Source organism: Malurus melanocephalus, unplaced genomic scaffold (genome assembly GCF_030028575.1).
Source record: "Malurus melanocephalus ecotype Western Australia unplaced genomic scaffold, MMel_1.1 scaffold_117, whole genome shotgun sequence".
NCBI lineage: Eukaryota > Metazoa > Chordata > Aves > Passeriformes > Maluridae > Malurus > Malurus melanocephalus.
Genome location: NW_026623349.1, coordinates 1,999,331 through 2,020,380, shown reverse-complemented (window position 1 = coordinate 2,020,380; position 21,050 = coordinate 1,999,331).

The following is a 21,050-nucleotide window of genomic DNA, read 5'->3' as shown; positions in this document are numbered from 1 at the left end:
CAAATCATATAAAACTCCAATTTCTTTCCCCACTGATGCAAATTTTACCTTCTCTACAAACCACTCTACATCTCCAAGCATCACAATCCCAGTGTGGCACCGTATCTCTTCCTTTTGTATCTATACCTGCCCATGACTCCTTCATCACCCCCGACATTGGGAAGTGCCAGCACATGCAGGGCAAGGAGAAAGGGTGATGTGCAGAATGGAGGCCTCCAGCAGGTGGGCTGTGGCAGTGGTTTTTCCTTCCTGCTGATTTCCATTCTTTGCCTTTCTCTTACAGTGTCTTCATTTGCACTTTTTATTACTCAGATGGCCTTTCCTTTGCTWTGATGCATTAAACTATGTTTTCATGGTATTAAACTAGCTGTTTACCCAATTCTATCCTGGCATGCACTTTGTGTGAAACATATAGATAGGTGCACTTATTAAATGCCAAATCTGGACAGATCATAGAACACTGCTGCATGGTCGCATTCCCTGCTACATAATTTTTAGTGCTATTAAGTATGACTCACCCCTACTCACTGCAATTGAAAACTAAGGGTWATTTGGTAGCAGACATCATGTAGATTGTATTTCTCAGATAGACTGCATAATTATGATGACTTAAGGGGAAAAGGCATAATCTATGTCTTAAGAAACTTAGTCCAGGAAATTAAAAAATAATATTTTGAAAGAGCACAATTTTGTGCTTTGACTTTGTGAAAAAATGAGACAAAAAMGTGACAATAAAAGTTCTTTGTCTAAGAAGAGGTACATTTAAAAGCCAAAAATCTCAGGATAGAAAGATTTAATTATTTTTATTCTCCTAAAAATTTAGCAGTTCAGACAATGAATTTATGAAAGACCTTCCTTAAACAAACTCCAGATCATGACTGAGGTAGAAACATTACATCTGAAGCATCTTTAACYTGCAAAAGACGAAAGAGACTGTTGATATTGAAATATCAAAGTACGCAAGGTGCTTTTGTAGAAATTATTAAGCATTGGCAGTCTTTTTAAAAGCTTGTCTGAATCAACCGAATAGCCAGGGAGATGCTGAAATGAGTGATAATGACTGCTAGGCCTAATTTAGTTGTGTTAGCTGTCACCCTCACGCTGCTCTAACGAATACTCCAGCCCCCAAAATAACATAAAAAGACTGTTCTAAAGGGATGTTATTACACTGCCARTTCTCAAAATCTGTAGTGCTTTTGAATAACATAAGCAGCTAGCAATAAATACTTATGAATTTCATCTTTTACAKGAAGCTTTCCTTGTTTTTGGAAGTCTGCATATTTTTTTCAGTTCTAGTAGTCAAAACCAAATCACATTTATTGATGAAACYTCTTTGTTCTTGAAGAAATGGACATCTCAAAATGCAATTCTCTGTGTGCAAATCCTGTTAACAATGATCACTGCTGAAGAGAGAGGATAAAAGTGCCCTTTTCAGGACAGAGACAAATAGTGTTAGGTCAAACAGACATGCCTCCTTCCAGTTAGATTAGCTTTGACCTTTTTCTGCAGAATGSTGCCAAAGCTGCTTCCAAAATACATCAAGGTCCAGGCTTCCTTGCGAGCGCAATGGTCACTCTTTCACCATCTTCCTATCTCCCTTTCTTGTTCAATGTGTTGGAACATTTCCACAAAAACAGAAGAATCAAGTTTAATTCASTGCCTTTGCCTGAAGCAAATTAAGGTTACCTTTCTTTTTCCTCATGCAAGTGTCCRAACCACAAAGGTACTGGATTGAGAAGCACACAGCTGCTCAAAGAGACTGTTCCAAGCATGTGTTTTACACTGCCTTATAACTAGACAAAAGAAGCCTTTGGTGAAATGTTAGATGACAATTTTCCATATGCCAGAGGATCACCAATCCGTCTTTCATTTCTCACTGTCCTGTCAAAAAAAATCTTACATTATTTTCACAGATTCTGATTAAATGGTACCTATTCAACCACTTGAGCAGCTGCAAGGTAGTCTGAAAGGTAATTGCTTACCTGGACCAAAAATTACTTAAATCTGTTCAGACAGAGAGGAAGACTGAATTCATTTCAAATCTTGTGTGTAATGCTCTTACCTTCAGGTTGCTCCATAATAGAGACATACATATTCAGTACTTCTTCCTGCTTTATCCTGGGCAAAACTGACTGCCACTGTTTCACTTTGTGAAACGTTCTGCTGTTCATGTTAGTTAAATTCTGTGTRCTGTAAACATGACAGGGCTTTAAAGAGTGAGGGAAGAATGTCTCACTTGGGGATCCCAAGAGAGTTTTTTTTTGCTATTGAGCTGCTGTCCAAGTGCCCACAGGGCCATTGGACATTGCTACAGTTTCAGGSTTCTGGACAACATTCCTGGGGAAAACATCACTGATCAATGTCAAAGTAGTTTTGGATGGTGACAAGGTTTAACCCCAGCCAGCAGCCAAGCCCCACACCGCAACTTTTTCACTTTCTCCACCAGCAGGATCAGGGACACAATAAGAAGGGTAAAAATAAGAAAACTCATGGGTTGAGACAAGATAGCTTAATAGGGAAAACAGAAGCCACACACACAAGCAAATCAAAACAAGGAATTAATTCACTGCTTTTCTTGGGCAGGTCGGTGTTCAATCTCCAGGAGAGCAGGGCCCCATCACACATGGGAAGACAAAAGCCATTTACTCAAAATRTCCCTTCTTCTTCCTTGCACATTATATACTGAGCATGATGTCCGATGGTCTGGAATAAGTCTTTGGTCAGTTGGGGTCACCTGTCCTGTCTGTTTGCCCTCCCAAGTTCCCAGGYACCTCCAACTTCCTCCCCAGTGTGGCAGGACAAAAAGCAGAGAAGGCCTTGGCCCTGTGTAAGCCCTGCTCAGCAATAACAMTTTCTGTGTTATCAACTCTGTGTTCAGCACAAATCCAAAACACAGCCCTGTACCAGCCACGATAAAGAAAATTAACTCTGCCCCAGCCAAAACCAGAAGGTTTCTCTCAGTCCCCTTGACAGCAACTAATGACTCTGTAAGTGCCAGTTCTCAGACAAAAACACTGAAACTCAACCCCCTACACTGTTCAATTGCTTAGAACAATCCCTGGCATTGGTTGCAGCACAACTAGCATCTCCTGTGATTCTCTGCCTTAATGAACACTGTTTTGGGAGATGGGATAAATCCAGTTGTGGATTTATAAATCCAATGTGGCCACTCTGTTTTGGAAGGTAAATCCAGTTCAATAATAAAAAAAAGTAGACACTGCCATGTCCACTGACCTCAGCACCAGAGAACAGTTCTGGTGTCTTTAATTTGCAAGGGTAGGAAAATAACCTGTGTAGACCTTTTTATTTTAAAAAGGTCAGAATAAYATTTGAAATTATAATCCTATTAGAGTTTACTTCCTGAATTTATCATACTTTGACAAAAGTTCAAGTTTAAATGCTGAATTATTGTCAACAGAACTGATTTGACTTTTCTTCACCTGTGCAGGGTTAATTCTGTGTCATAAGAGATATGAAATAAATGCATTCAAAAATCGTAGGTAATTACTTATTGCAATGTATGACCAAAAAATATTGCTATAAAATATTGGAGAGGTGGACAAAAATGGGGATGTAGTAAAGCATCTGGAAAGGATCTTCTAAATAGGATAGCATTAAAGGAAATTAATGGGGGATTTAAACCAAAGGAGATTAACAAACCGTAAAAGAATCACAGGTTATAAAACCACACTATTTTTTCTGGAATGGAAAATAAAATACTGGGCTTACTAATCTCAAAGAGTAGTGAAATCTTGTCATAAGTTTTAAAAAAGACTTGCCAGAGTCCCACCAATTTAAAGGATCTTCTTTTCTCAGTGTGCAAACTGCAAAAAATCCAATTCTTCTCAGCAAYACACTATAAAATCATAGAGAAAAAAAGAAAATTAATTTTATTGAACATTTCTTCTACTGAAAGGTTACTAAAAAAGGGTTGCCTCTCATCTGCCCCCAAAGCATAAAGAAAAATAATATGTTCTTATGAGCCAAAATCCATTGATAGACTTSATATACAGTTCCCTCAATATTTACACAACTGGAGGAGACTACAAAAATAAATAATCCAATGTGTTATTTTTCTACAAGGGAAACCTCCTCCAAGTAAATACTCAAGAACACCTGTAAAAGGTTAATTCTCTGTTTGCAACATAAGTGCTTTTGATGGCAGACTGGCCCTCCTAAAGCACCTGATTTCTGAAACCCAAGAATAAGAGTTAATGCACACTCAGCTACATTGAATTAGGCTTTTGCTGTGATGAGGTCTAAGTGCTTTAGCTGACTATGCTGCAGGACTAAAGCTGTGGGATATCCCTATCATATTTTGTACCACTTTATAGCTACATGACAGTTGAATGTGCTTTGCWGACTCCCAGGGTTTTTCTGAGCACAAATAGGCCATTGTGTTCTCCCACCTGATAAGGGAGGAAAATCATSTCATATAACTTTGTATTCAGCAGAAGTGAGGACAGCTCTAATTTCTAATCATCATTTTGAACCGATAACTTTCAAACTAAAGTTAAGGATAACTTTGGATGAAGGAATTTGGGGGGAGAGAWAAAACAAAAAAAGGAAAAATACATAAACTATTCACAGGCAATCCACAGCAACAGAAAGTTTTGCCCTTAACAAACTATTTTTAAATGATCCATTATAGCAGTGCATAGATTTTTATAATTGTTCATACTTTCACGATAAAGYTTTCTAAAAAGTGAACTTTCAATAGAACACAATATTTTATTTTAAAAAACTACTCTTCATGAGTTTCTGTACTATGTAGCATTAAATATACTACTTAAAATAACTACATCATAATGCTGTAAAAACTTCTATCCATGAGAGCTGAAATTTTGAAAAAGCAATGCACAGCATATAGTAGTGAATAAGAGCAGTCAGTATGAATTAGTATGACATGAATATGACATCCCGAAGTACAGGCAAATTCCTGTAAGAGTAACACAATCTGACTGCATTTTTAAAGTTAGCTGTGAATGGCTTTTAAAATATATTCTGCATTTAATGGCAATAATAATTTCATAGTTGAATTAAATCCTCATGATATGACAGGAAATGTTGCAGTGTAGTCAAAGACTGAAGGATATTTTTTATAGAAAGCCTTCACTTGTCTTCTGCAGTTATGATAATGTATTTTAATGGCATCTAATCTGACACCTCTACAGAAACTGAGGTTCATGTGTTCCAGACTGACCAATAAAAAGCTGGCCAACAGCACTGAGACCTACCAAGAAAAAAAAGCTAACCCAATATTGTTCCAGATATCTTTTAGAATACCTTCATAGGTTCTACGGGCACAGACACCTACCCATAACACCATTTAAAGGATGTCAGCTTTACGTTTARAAATTCATAAATAAATATTAAATGCAGAATACTGGTAATGTTGATGAATTTTTAATTTTTCCTGCTTTAGAAAAGTCAAAAGAAGGAAAAGTGCACCTTTTATTGTTATAAACAGTGAAATGCTTTCAGTATTTACATAGAAAATAATTACATAATTCTGCAGGAATTTAATTCAAAATGTTGCAGTCATGCAACAAAGTATAATGATATTGTCATGGAAATATCTTTACAGATTAATAATATAACATTTTGATTGTTCATAGCAAGACAAATATTTCTCCAGTTTCTATCTTAGCCTGCTGGGATACACAAGGAAAAATTGTCTCCATCTTTCTCTACATTAAATTTGCTTAAAAGAGGGGATTTATCCAGATGACCCCAGCTTCTGCCAAATAGGACATCATTCAAAAGATCCATGCTTCCAAGGACTAGAACCAGGAAGACTAACTGTTATTTGAGGACTTACAAACCAACACAGTGACATCGCCAGTAGAGAAACCACAGCCTCTACTTTTCAAATAGACCCACATGATTTTTCAAATGTCTGAAGTATTTCAAATTTACAAGTCTCTCATAAAGACAAACTGTCACGTAAGGATGAACATTTTCCTYTCAGCATTACAATTTGTACCTGATCATTCAGAAGTTTGTGCTGAAGTCCACTAGCCTTGTRTCTGTCACTTGTGAAGAGGAGTTGAAAACTACAGTCCCTTTACAAATCTTCTGAGAAATAATGCCATCTTATATTATTTTACTTTTGCTCAAGAAAAGGTGACTTGCCAGAGGTCAGAGTATCTATAATAAAAAGAGAAGGCCAAAGACATTGCTTTGGTTTCAAGTCTTTACTTGCTTCTCTAGTGGTTTACCATTAAAGCTATTGCTGTGCAGCCAGAGCCACCAGAGATCTCACTYGCAGCTGAACTTGCAACTCAAGCCYCATAAGGATCAAACTGCCTCGAAAATACAGATTATGGTTGAGGACTAAGTAGAATTATTCCCTGTACACCTCCTGTATTCTGTAACAAACTGCAACTTAAACTTCATTAGTCCCAAAAGAGTCACACAGGACAAGGTGGTAGGTTTTATAGCTGTTTTCACATGACAAGTATATACCCAGACAAGAAAATCCCTGTTTAAATTTATTGTCATAAGCTTGAACCAGCAATGTGCTGGAAACTTTACAACGTTTTTATTTCCTGAATCTAGCAGCATACAAAAGAGAACATTTCTCTTGAATTGAATTTTATCTTACATATACTTCTTACATTATTTCAAACTTTGTTCTTATTGCCAGTTTCCTTTAACATTTTTCCTTGTCTCTGATTAAAAGAAAAAAATTAAATAAGCATACTTTTTTGCCTCTTCCAAATATTTTCATYCCATCTGAAGAAGAGCAGAGACAAAATCAGTTATTTCATATTCTCTGCCTCTAATGCCATTTTTACTATTTTAATAACAAGGAGAGTTCCCCTCTCCATGCATTGCATAACTACTTCCATCTGTCTTCCTATTCTGCAGATGACTAGAGTCATTTCTACCTCACAAAATGTGAGGGACAGAAGTTAGGGAGATTTGTATTTAATACAAGACCTACATATAAGCAGAGGAACTGGTGTTTGAAAGTGATAAAAGAGAAGTCAGATAGGAACTGCCAGGAGTGACATCAAAAGTTTAATTACAGGATATGGATCCTGTCAGGTTTGTTTATGTTTTGTTGCACTTGGCAACCACCTGTCATGCCATACATATGGCTACATGKAGACATATAGGAAACTGAAGAATTCAATAGTCAATACTTGGCATATAATCCCAGTGCTTAAACAAGCTAGTTTAAAGCTAGATATCCCTAAAGGACGTATAACCAACTGTGATGAAAAGTTTGCTGGGATAACTGAGTGACCCAGAGCAGGAAAGAAGTTTGCCCTGCGCTGGCCTGCCTAGGGCTGCCTGCAGGGCCCCTGTGCTCCTGTTCCACTCCAGCCGTCACACTGCCACAGGCACCTGCCAACGTCACTGCAGGCCACTCCAAAATCAACTCAGTGCTTCCGTCTGCTTGTGCAATTCAGGTAGCCCTGTGAAACGTACAGTGCTTACACAGATTGCATTCACTGGCTGTGGAAATCAGGCCAATCTTTAAAGTTGTTCTGCAGGTAACTAATTTTAGATGTCTACCCTTGGAAGAGGAAACATACACTAAAGATTGTGTCATAATTACATACAAAGGTACTATTTTTGTTATGTTAGAAAGATCTTACTATACTCAGTACAATAATACTAAAGTATTATTTAACCAATAACTGTGTTTCCTACTGTCAAAACTACACASACAAACAAAAACTATACACACAAACATATCCGACAGACTCCTGAGAGGCAGTCTGAAGAGTTAGATGCTCCTGTGACAAGGGCTTGTATGCTACTGGGTTTCCTTGAAACTAGTCAGGTGTCTAGTCCATCACACACAATTCCAATTTGCTGTGARGAGCAGGGTCCTGCCCTAAACTTTGATATACCTTAATTTATGATCATAGATAATACATATGATATGGGAAGATCAGATGAAGGGTCAGCAGTTCATCATATAAAGAATATTTTGTGTCATAAAATCAAAGAATCATGTCAGTCTAAGTAAATAACTCAGTCAGATGCTTAGCAGCAAACATTTCAACATCCTCAAAGTTTTCAAAACATGCATGATTTCTTTGTTGAAGAAAATTTGACAGATGTGCAAGGTTTTGTTTTCATCATCCTAATCTATAACACACATTATTTGCACAGAATACTGAAGARAGTGCTGATTACTATTACTCTCCTCTTGTTTTGCTAGTGTAATTTATTTTAATGAATGTGCCATACAGAAAAACCTATCAAATTATGAACAAAAAAAATCCTTCCCTGGAAAGTGTAGCAGAAGTGGTAACGGTTTTTACTGAAAAATATTATTACAATATCTGAAGTATGTCATATCTAGCAATAAATAATGCACAAACCAAATTCTTAGGTATTAACTGCTTCAAACAGATGAAAATTGGTTCACATTGCTTAATTTTTTGCAATTAATTTAGCTGAAAACAACTGATACTACCATGAAATTCAAAAAGACATTTACAAAATGCAGCCTTTAGGAGCTATGAATTACCCACCCCTAAGAAAAAGCAGCTATTTCCCCCTTTTTACACAGAAAACTGCTTTTCAAATCCATGAGACATACAAGTTGCCACTCTCCTGTGTATTTCAAAGTATCAAGTCTTAAAAAGAAGAAGGTAATGCTTAGTAGGGGATCACCACATGTAATCCACACATCATCTTCACCAACAGATCTTTTCTTCACAGAAAATTCATATTTGTACAGGCTTTTGCAGATTCCTGGCAGCCTAATCACAGCAACTGCTTTTTGTGGCTACCAGACTTTGGGACATCCCAGGCTTCTGCAAATAYAGAAGTGGCAAATGCTGTGAGCCTGCTCATCTTCCATGCACTGGGCCTTACATCTGTTGTGCTCTGTCAGTACAGCTGACACATCAGGTTCAAATCTTGTTCCACTTAATACCTATTGTGCTGACCACTACGGAGTGTCTGTGCACACGTCCAGTATTTCTTGAGGGAAATACAGGTAGCTTACAGTCTCACCCTATCAATTAACATACTCGAGTGAGTAAAATGTACTACTTATTAGCATTAGTTAAAAATAATAATTTTATGATGAGCTACCTTTTGGATTTAAGATAATGCAGTTCTTTCAATGTRTATTCATTTATATTTACGTATATGTTTGTATATATTGGGGTAAAAGATTGTGATTTTACACTAACATTAACAAAAGTGGAACCATTCCATGAGTATAAGAAARAAATTTCATTACAGGACTTCACTTGAAAATACTTATATTAAGAGKATCATTTGTGTACTACTGATCTTTTATGTAGTTAATAAACGTGGAGTCAATCTGTACTTACTGTATCCACAAAAGCACACCTAAAAAAAAACAAAAGCAAAAACAAACAAAAACTAAAAAAAAACCCACCAAAAACTAACCAAAAAAAGGCAGTTCCCACAATCCTGGAAAGCAAACAGGATTTAAAAAATGCTGCCAAGAAGATATGAACAAAAAAGACTTACACAACTAAGTCATATGAGTCAGTGTGCCCAGGGAGGAGGTGAAGTCACCATCCCTGAGCTGTTTAAGGGAAGATTGGCTGTGGCACTCAGTGCCATGGTCTACTTGACAAGGTGGTGTCTGATCAAAGGTTGGACTCGATGATCTCAGAGGTCTTTTCCAATCTAACTGGTTCTGTGATTCTGTAAGATATGACAGCTGGTTGGCTGATGCCTGAGTTTAAAAATGGTTGTCTATCATCAGTTTGCACAGAAACAGACTGACATGCCCCTTCAGCAGGAAGAGGTGGCCCAAAGAAGGAGGCCTGATATGCCCCATATTCCTGTACAGATCCCAGATCTGCAAATCCTGTGGAAAACAAGCAGAAATCATCAGTTTAGCYGGCAGTGACTTCAACAGCAGCATCAGGCAACTCACAAGACTGTCCTTCACTAGTATTTTCACCCTCTTCCCAGCACCATCAGAGAATTTTTCAGTCCCCTGAAGTCAGGCAGGTGCTGGACTCAAGACTGGAATTCATGACTGAATTTCAGTTCATTTATCCTTGTTGTATACTGAGGMTGTTCTGAAGCAGTTGAATGTAATCCTCATTAAAATACAGTCAGAGAGCAGCATTTCCTCCCAAGATTCCCCCCAAAAAATTACAGTGGGAAATTTTTTTGCTAAATAAAATATATTGACTATCTGAGCTGCTAAATCATGACTCATCTCCAGCCAAAAAAAGGAGATGTTTTAACCTAAAACTCAGCTCCATTACATTTCACAAGAAACCTGTTTTAATATCTACATAACCCTTAACTTCATTCACAACTATTTTTTAATTTGCTGCTCTCCACCCTAAGCAAATATCTGAGGAAAATGATTGGCCACTGACTATAAACAAAAGACAAATAGGTCTCATCTGACTGAGTTTCTCTGTCCTCTGCGTCACACTTATTTGCAATAATGAATGGAATGTCAGAAACACACACACAAACCACAGCAGGTTTAGATATTTTCTGATTCCATGTATTAGAAGGAAGTTCTATGACAAGTCATCAAGGGTGGTCCAGAGTACTCCTTTATCTGGGTAAAAAATGTCCCAATCCATGCCCTTAATTTTTCTGTTTATAGTTTAGCTGCTACATGGCCAAGATTTCCTTTTATCACAGTGTGACACAKGCATTCTTATACCTTACTGCCAAACTATTTTATGTAAAACAGTCATTTTACATTCAATGTAAAAAAATTATTTTTTAACCAGCAATATGTGTAACACACATATGCACAGTGTACTGCTTCTGCTTCTTAGATCTATGTATTATCACTGACTTTTTTGCAAAAATTATATTATTTTCTCTCATTCCCATGCACCTTGTTGCTTTACTTCCCCAAATACCATGTTAATATAGCTTTTACTGTTAACAAATCTTTATGTTTCACAGAGTTTGACTTTTTTTCCTAGCGAATCATTGGAATTAATGCCTTTTATATATTCCAAACATTCACATAGGTTGATATTGAGGTTCTTCATTGCATATYAACTGATTGAAATTGTAWAAAGCCAGGAAATAAGCCATTSATACATTCAGTTCTTCTCTTCCATGTTTGATTAGTTCTGTCATAGTGCAGGACCCTCTTGGAGAAAAACGTGCAGTCTTAAATCTTAACAGTCAGATGGTGACATACTCAAGCAGAACTAATTCATGTTATGACTCTTCCAGTTTAGTTTCAATGTGTAACYCACAAACATTTCTGGAATGAAACCTGATCTCTGACAAAGGGATGTAAATAAATGTAAGGGCAAGAGATGTTAAGGGACTACCAGAGAGTAGGGAAATTTTRGGTAGGGATAAGGATTTCGCTTTATCTCTTGACTTGTCTCGAGCCTGTGGACAGGTCACTTACTCAAAGCTCAAGCTACAGACCTACAGGTGTAGGTCTTTCTTTCTGGAGCATGAAAAAGACACCTCCAACCAGCTGCAATGGTTAATGCCCTCAGGTAATCAMAACCCAGTTGTCAAAACCACTAGGTTATCACCAGGTGTTATTCTGCATAAAATATGGTTTGCAGTTCTGCAAAACAAGCACACTTTTGCAGCAGCTACATCCATATTTCAGGAATAGTTAAGAAAACATTTCCATGGACATTATATTAATATACTTAATTACTTTCCAGTGCAAACACAGTTGTGCACACCTTTACTGAGACAGCTCAAGACAGATGATGAATCTTCTAAGCCAAAACTTTAAAGCTTTCATGATAAAATTTTTAAGCCAAAAAACCTGTATTGTCTTAATAAATTGATAGTTTGACTGCACATGGTTATTTGAATGGCAGTTATCTTTTACCAGGATTTTCAACCAGGGTATTTAAGGTATCATCTATAATCTGGCATCCATGAGTAGCAGTGCCTTGAATACTGAAGTGCAAAACTTAATGTCTATTTCTCCACTCTTGGAAGGCAAAAAGAAAAGGAAAAAAAAAATAGCAAACGCAGGACAGCAACAACAAAAACACCCACCACAACAACAAAAACCCAAAGCTGACAATTTCACTGGCTTCAGATTTTTCTTTTTAATGGACTTCTAGCAGCACATTTAAAAATTTATAACTATGTGTGTGTGTATATATATAAACCTACATACTTTGTGTACTGTATGTTTTCTGTATACAAAGTGCAGATTTAGTGTAAAAATATYTGTACTTGCACTACTTTATATGTGTTTAGTTACATGTTTTTACATGTTGCAAAACTAAGTATTTCTGTAGGTGTGAATAGGGTGCATCTTTGCAAAAGTCTAGCTATTTATTGATATGGCTGAGTGCTGCTGAGTTTCACTTTGGTGTGAGTTGAAGTTGTTATACCTTAGTGTAATATTACAGCAATGCCCTTGTTCTCTACATTCCAGGCCAAAATAACTTGTTCATTTTTAAAGTCACAGATGTTGACAAGAAAATAATGGACAGTAAAGATAATTTTGGTTTCTTTGGTCAACTGTTACATAAAAATGATAAACTGGAGCATTCATATTTTCTTCCATCAATTTTAAAATCCAACCCCCCTGCTATAAGTTTAAAGCAGTTTTAATTAAACCTAAATTAATTGTCATTAATTCTATATTGCTTTTRTTTGTTTCTCCTGGACCTGCAGAAATGCTCTACTCAGGGTGAGTGGTAGTAGTCCCATTTTACAGAGTGTAAATTGAAATGTGGAGCTCCAACGCTGCTCTCTGCTGATCCTGAGGGGTTAGGAAGCACAAGCAGTGGACAGCAACAGCAAACAATCACTGTCCCAGCCCACTGGCAGTTCATCTTTAGTTATTTCTCACTGTGACAGCACTCACCAGGGTTGCTCTTTTGGACAACCAGTGTGTATTTAAAGTGCCTGTGAAGATAGCCAGTGCCTGGGTTTATGTCCACCCTCATCTCCTGTTCAGCCAGTTTTAAATCCCGGATCCCAATCCTCCACTCTCGGTGCTGTGAAGCCCTTGGGACCTGTGCTCTGCTGTGTCCTCTGAACAGAAGGCAGTTTCACCGCTGATAATCATATTACAAGGCTGCCCTTAATCACTCTTCACAAAGCAGTCTGAAGTCCTTTGTAAGTTCTTTTCATTTTTTTTTCACTTGGTTACAGTCCACTGAATGCGAGCATCTGTGAACTGAAGCCAGGTATTATGGGCTGCCCCACTCAGACACCCCCTGTGGTTTTCCTCTTCTGACATTCTGTCCCCTTGGCAACTGAGTTCTCTCTACCCCTGTTCTGAAACCTATTCACTCCAGTAGAATGAAACCAATTGTAAATGCCAGGAACTTTTCTGTGGTGCCACAAATCATTTCTCTGTAAGACAGGACACAAACACGAATTTCTAATGAGAACAGGAAAACTTGYGTTGATCAATAAAAGATTCATAGCTATTCTCCTGTGGAATAAAGCACTGAAGCAGGTTTCTATTGCATTTTTAATAATTTTAAAATAAATTACCAATGAATGGTTCATCTGTGCAATCTTCAAATTACTAGGTACTACAAATAAAAGATTTCTATTGAACTGGCTCATTGAACTCCACTTAAATATTGTAGTTTCTTTCCTTCTCGTGCTTTCATATTTCACTTGATCGATATGTTAACAAGATCTAAAGTTATATATAATTTTTATCCAGCATTCTTCCCTATTCATTTACCAGAATAATTCTGTATTTTCTAGCATTGTATTATCATCACATTTGACCTGGAGTCACTAGAACATGTCTTTCCAGTGACCAGTGAGAACAAGTGTCATAACTAGTCCCATTAGCAGTTAATAAAAACATGAACAGAAGAGATATGGATATGGGAATTCTTGAGTCTTTACAGAGATGTGCAACCAATCAGATTTTTTCAGCTTTTCTATAAAACACTGGGAAAAAGACAGCATATAAACTTATGATCCTCAAAGTCTGTTAATGAAGAGGAAGAACCTGTCTCTCATGAAAACCACTAGGATCCTTTCTATTTCCAGTAATGGAAGTATCATTTGGTCAGAAATGTACTTATATTAAATGAGTAACAAGTAGAAAGACTATATAGTCCAAATTTCATAAAACATCAATTTCCCAGCATGAGAGTTAGGAATTAATATTGCTATATTAATAATAATAAAGTCCTACTAAATACCGGTAAATATATCCTATAACTGCTTTGTCAAAATAGATTATTTTTCAATTCATTCATGTGAAACTTACAGAAAAGTATTGATAATGAAATAGTTATTGCACAAAAGATGAACTACTGCAGAAATCAATTGAATTATTCCTAGTAATTCTCTATGTCTTAAAATAATTTTACTGAGCAACCTAAGACTCCCATTAGGGAGCATGCAGCCACAGCTAATGTTAGGAAGAAAACTAGTACATTTATGTAACCGATAACATATTGACACGATATATTTTTTTACCAATAACTTTGGGTTTGCTGCTAAAGGATTTGCTCTCCTTACTTGGCTGGTGCCCAGGATCTAAAACTACTGATTTAGGTATAATATGAAACATGTTAAATAGTTTGTCTATACCTGTGTGTTTGCAGCTGTGCACTTACCCTTACACTTATGTTGCATATGAYGTATCAGTCACTAACACTCTAGCTGGGTTGATTTTGAGACATTTTCACAACAATAAGGAGTAGCAGCTCTGAGCTTTCACCATTGAGATGTCAAAAGCTATCTTATTTCTTCACTTCTTGCCTTTTGTGAAGCAACACAACATTACTGATGCATACTCAGATTTATTACCTAATCCTGACTGGCAAAGCTCTGTCACACSCCTTCAGTTTGGCTCTAACTACAAATGTAAGAATTAAACAGCCAGGAGCATTCTAAGGCTCATCACTGAAAATTCTAAAAAGTAGAGGGCCAAGAACAAGGACTGGGAAGAGCTCAAAACATTCTCTCTACACTGAAAACAGATCATTGTCATCTACTCTTGAAATAGATYCATTTATTTGTAAATATTTGCACATAGCATGTTTCCTGTGATTGCTTGTGAGAACAACATAGAGAACAGTGCCAAAAACTTATTTGGTATCTACTCTTATTCTTTCTGCAAGGTTTGCTAGCATATTGCAGAACAGTGCAAAATTGACTATTACCTTTTGCTATTTTTTCTCCTTCACCATTAATAGTGAAATTTTATTATTTCTCTCCAAGTCTCTCAAAGAATGAAAGTTGTCCACAGCCCATTAAAGTTCCAAGCTTGCTTCTTCTCCTCCTTTCAAAAATGAGCACTGGTTAAGGGCTTTTAGTTTTCCAAGACCCCTTTCTCCACAACTATATCTGTTTATACRAATGGCTGAGGTTTTATCTGCCTGCACTTTAGGAGCAGTAGTCAGGAGGAAGCACAGAAGGCCCAATCARTTACAAAAATCTAAGTTACCCAGGTGTTGTCTAACCTCTATCTTCCCTACAAAATGGTGAACACTTATCCATTCATGTCTGTTATCAATKATTTTATCCAAATTACTATAGTTACTTGATGCAAAATTTGATGTAAATATTTCTCCCACATTGTCTGTCAATCATTTGCCTTGTCCAAATAATATAACGTTTTATGTTCTTCTTATTATMATTTTTGTAGAATGACTTCCTGTAACAATGGATAAAATGCTCTAGCTACATGTCCTCTGGAAATCTGTKGATCGCTTGTTCATAAATATACTCAAATTTTATATAATGGCTCCTAATAATATATGTTTCAAACACCAAATTCTCTACACCCTCTTATAGTTAAGAGGCAGCTCTCTGGGAAACTATTTCAGATCAAATCTCCCCAGTCCTACACTATGCTCACATTTAATTAACAGAAAATGCCACATATTTTCTTTGTAGCACGAGGCCTTAAGAATGGATTTCTTCTGCATTTCTGCATTCTTCTGTTGACCAAATAAGTTGTGGGTGCTTCACTTCTCTGGAATTGTTCAAGGTCATGTTGGGTGGGGCATTGAGCAACCTGATTTAGTGAGTGGCCTTCATGACCATGGCAAGTGGTTTGGAAAAAGATGATCTTTAAGATCCCTTCCAAATCAAGCCATTCTATAAATGTATGATAATGCAAAGGTATATCTATGACAATTGTTGCATGTGAACATTTTCCTTTTCAGTGTGGCAACASWTAAAGGAAACTAAATCTAAATGAAWTTTGATAGAAAAAGTTCTGAACTSATTAGAGATSACTTGAGTCAAATRAGCTTCAGTACCYTAAAAATGAGAGTCTTGCCCATTTAATCATTCCCTGATATAAAGGTAACATTCAGGAATGTGCTGCATCAGGTAACTTTTCACTGGGTCCTGTTGAACAGAAGGCTGAAGACCTCTAACTACTCCAGAAAAAGGTTCATGCCTAATTCTTTAAACCACAGAGGATCAGTATATTAAAAAAGATACAGTATATTAAAAAAAAAGATTTTTAAAAAAAACAAACCGTGGTGACATGGGCTCCCCCTCCTGGTTTTTGTTATGAAACATTTTAATTTTCCACACAAAACCCTTGAGTTGTTAGGACTAATAACAGACAGGTAAGGGAATTCTTTGAAAGGAAATGTGTTCCGTGTAAAAATATTTTTCTGAGTCATCTGTAAATGATCAAAATAAGAGTTTTTGATTCATCATTTTTAGGATGGATGGTTAATTAAGCATACTGACATATTATGCCACTAGACATCTGCATCCTGTTAAAAGCAACCAAAGTTAATTGTGCTTATGGTTGCATTTGCTGGAGTGATAATGGGTTTCAGAAACCACACGTCCAAGATTTATTACAGGTTCTCCGTTGCACTTTCCCTTACATTAATGCTGAGGTTWGTCAATCCCCCTCCCTAACTCTGGACTTTTTGAATGTTCTTCAAATGAGGAGCATTACAGTTGCTGTCTTATYATTAAGTTGTTTGTTTTTTTTTTTAACTGATTCCCCTCCCATTTATAATACGATATATCAGGAACACTCTCAGTTACTTCGCTGTAAAAAATTCCCACTTAAGAGAARACCTTGGCCAGTGGTTAGCTTCATGCATCCTAGTTAATTGTTCTTTGCACCTGCTGTAAAACCAAGACAAGGATTRTGTACTTTAAAAGAAGTGCTGCAAAGTTGGTTAGTGTCCATTTCAATCTGAAAGCCTAATTTATGATGCAAATACAGGGAAATGTTACTATTTCTGTTCACTTAAACAGAACTTWAATACACTAATAGGTCCTTAGATGACTTAGGTTAAGAAATACCCAGTAATTAATGAAGACCAATAGTTCTGATGTAGCTCTTGGCCTACAGTTGCAATACTATGCCACTGATTTCTCTAGCGTGACAGTTTTGATTTTTTTGCAGTCTGTCTGCATATGCAAATTGCTCTAATTTCCCAAACTTTATTTCACTCCACTTAAAGGGGAAGAATTTCTGATATGCCAAAACTAGCAATACAAGATACTAATATTAGAAAGCAATGCTACTCCTATTCAAATTGAGTAGTTAATATTCAGATTTCTCCACTTTTTCCTTTACAGTAACAATATACATTATATKAGGAAGAAAGCAAACCAAGCTTGCTATCCCCAAAAAAGACCAGACAAAAATTCATTCTTTAATGTCTTTGTCTGRAATGGATAAAAATTAAATCTGAGGACTTTCAGTGGACTTCAAATTATTTGTTACATAATTTTTTTCATGCAATGAGCAGTAAGCCATAGCATTCATTAATATAATAGAATTCAATTGATTAAAGCAAAGGTTTACAAAAAACAAAGCAAATATTCATGTTAAAAAGAAGAAAATWGGTGGTAATGAAATTATGAGGTGTAGGAAAAGGATAAGAGAACCTAAAGACCCCTAATATATAGTCAGATGTAAGGCCAGCTAGATAAACATGTTCCATATAAATTAGCAAAAAAGGAAATAATATCAATGGATATAATCTAAAAACTAGTACATATTGCCCACATTGTTGCCTTGATGGCCAGTTTCAATRATGACACAGACATGGTTAAGGGGATTAAAAAGGGTTTTATCTTGGTATTTGGGCTCCCAGGTGCAAAACTTGRTGGAAAATGCACACTGTGTATAGCTTGGATGCAAGTTTTACAGATTTCAGASATTACCATATCTATCTAGGATTCCCAAATAGGAAACTTTACAAAATGTCCCCCTATTCTAATGAATCCYCCCTGGATGAGGCCAGAGCCCAGTTTACACAAAATGTTCCAGAGAGAAGGCTTCACCCAAGGCTGGAGCCTTGGGTTTAAGATAGCACAGGGAACACTGACTCCTTCCTCAGGATATTGATTTCTCTGCCTAGAATAACTCCTAAACTAAGCTGGAATATCAGGCTACAGGAATTACAAGCATGAAAGCTAAGGGGTATGGGGAGATGCATAGAGGGTACAGAAAGAATAAAAAGGAAAAGCAAAAATCATCAGGCATCAGCGTAGGCTGTGGAGTCTGCCTGTGGWGTCTCCATCTCTGGAGACATTTCAACACCAAACTGGACACAGCACTAAGCAACCTGCTTAGTTGRCCCTTTTCAAGCTGGTCCTTTTCGAGCTGGGATGTTGGGCTAGCCRATTCTTAGAGGCCACTCCTACTKGAGCCATTCTGTGAYCCTGTGAAACAAAGAAATCCAAAGCTATTGATAGGTACATCAATTATCAAATCATTTCCTAAAAGCTTTCTCCTCTCTTCATTTAAAGCCTAGTCTCAACAAATATAGCTCAAAGTCTTTCACAAAAATGCCAGTTTAGTGGAAGTCTTGCTAAGGCAGGACTGAAGATCAGCTGCAGCAAAAGCAACCTTGCTTACCTTAAATGTTCAGGTGTTTTCAGTAAGATGTTAATCCTTCTGGTAARTTTTCAGGTATTGTCCCAAGGACTGTACAAAGTCCTGAGCACGTCTACAGCAGGGAATGTAATGCCATACTAGGGTAAGAGCTGATCTAATTAATAATGAACTGGAAAACCACATTGCYATGTAACAATATTAGCTTATGTATCAAAAAGCTGTATAATTTCTTCAGCACAATGCTGCACCCAGGCTAATTAGCTCTGCCAATCAGTCTAATTTAGCACGGGGCAGARCCATGTTGAAGTGGCTACACCAATTCTAACTTCTGAACTACTAATCAGAACAGTGCTAGACAGTGAACACCAAACAAGTTATCATTTGAGTACATTGAGCAGTGGAAAATTCTATCATTCTGTCCATTCTGTAAGTATGTGTTTATTTTTTGAAAAACATTTTACTTGCTTTTCAAAATAGATATTTTTAGCACATTTGAAGTTATTGCAAAAAAATAATTATAGGATTTTTAAAAAGTGCTTTGCTGAATACTTGTTATTCTGCAAGATTATGAGATTTTAACATCTAAATTTAACATTCAGATTTAACATCTGAATTTTTCTAAGTTTATTTTTCTTAGAAGGTGAAACTATAGAAAGCCATATATTTCATAGATTAAATTTTGTTTCTTCCTATAGAGTGTTCACAAAGCTCTGTTTCCCTTAACACAAATGGAACAAAAGCACCAGTCACTTTTCTGGCTCTATACTATCACTTTCTTTAAAGTGTTATCCCTAATTTTTATCTGCATTTGGGAAAAAAAAAAAAAAAAAAAAAAGAAAGAAAAAAAAAGAAGAAAAAAAAGGTTCTGGTGTTTGGGACATTTTTATATTTGTTTCGAAATGTTCTGATAAAGTTTAGGTTACCTTGTGCTTGCTCGAAATGAAAGGTGCATTAGCAATGTCCTGTAGGATGTCAGGCTTGCATAAAGATCAGCTCAGYCTTGGTCATGCTCTGCTTATTTCACAGAAAATTATCATATTGTTCAGGTGATCATATTTACTTCATCCACTTCCAAATAAGTAATGTTTTTGCTGTCAGTTAATTAGTTCTGCACTGTTTGAGCCTGTTTAACCAGGTTTGAGTACCCAGGCTAACACAGGAAGCATAATAAAACCTTTCAAGAAAGCTCGCTATCTAAAGTACACTTCTCAGGTCATTTGTAAAAATGGATTTCACATTCCAGATTTATGTTTTGAATTACCTGCTCATCGTGGTCTTGATCTGTCAAAGGTTTCCAATCAAGGCAATTCCTTTCTTGACTTGGTAAAACTTTTCTTAATCTTGGTCTTGAAAGGAKCTTTATACCCAAGATTTTACTTTATCTCTTTCCAGCTGTGACTCTTTATTTTGAGCTGCTCCTTGGTGAAAGCGCTTTCTTTAGCCTTGACTCCAGCTAATTTAGAACAAAATAACCAAGGCAAAATCTGASCGGAAACTTGAGTTACTTCTGACGTGTATCTGAATAAAGTAACCAAAGGCTTTTAATACGTGCTCAAATGCTAATGATTTGCTATTGCAAATGTTAGTTTGACTGTCACTGCTGAAGAAAGTTATCTTCAAAGTTCAACATTTACCAAGTAACTGAAATTTACTCTGCAGAAGGGCCCCCTGGAAAGCTCAGTGCTTGTCTGCAGCACATTTTGTACCTGTGCCTGTAGCAACTCTGTAAGGAGCCATTGCTCCAGGGCAAACTTCCTGCTGCAAGCAGTGGGCGAGGCAAGGCACTAATAAACATCATCTCAGTTACCTCCCTTTCTCTGTTTTGAATGTTGTTACTCAGCTGATGATCCCACATCAGGAAGTATTCTATACAAATACCTGAAATACACTTTGAACTGCATGCTTGCCTAGTACCAAGAGTGATATACAGCAAGMAAAAAGGAAAGTAAATCTCCTAGATCAATACAGGATTAAATGATTGCACTTTGCCAAGCTCAGTGCACAAGAAGAAGAAGAATCCAAATCTAGGACACAAAAAAASGGGTCATATTTTAGTTGTGAAAGGGAAAATTCCAACTGCAACTGCTCAGCAGTGGTAATTTGTGACAGTGATTGGTCATGGAGGGCAAAGGGGCTTTGCTGCAAAAAGGGCTTAAAGTGTCTGGGAGCAAAGATGCCAAGGGCAGAAGGACTCCTTGCAAGGGAGTAGTTTCGCTTGGTGATGGGATAAGAAACAAGCCTCAGTATTATCTTGTAGGYGTTCCTGGAATTGGAGAATGCAGGCATTGGAGAATGCAGGGTGCAC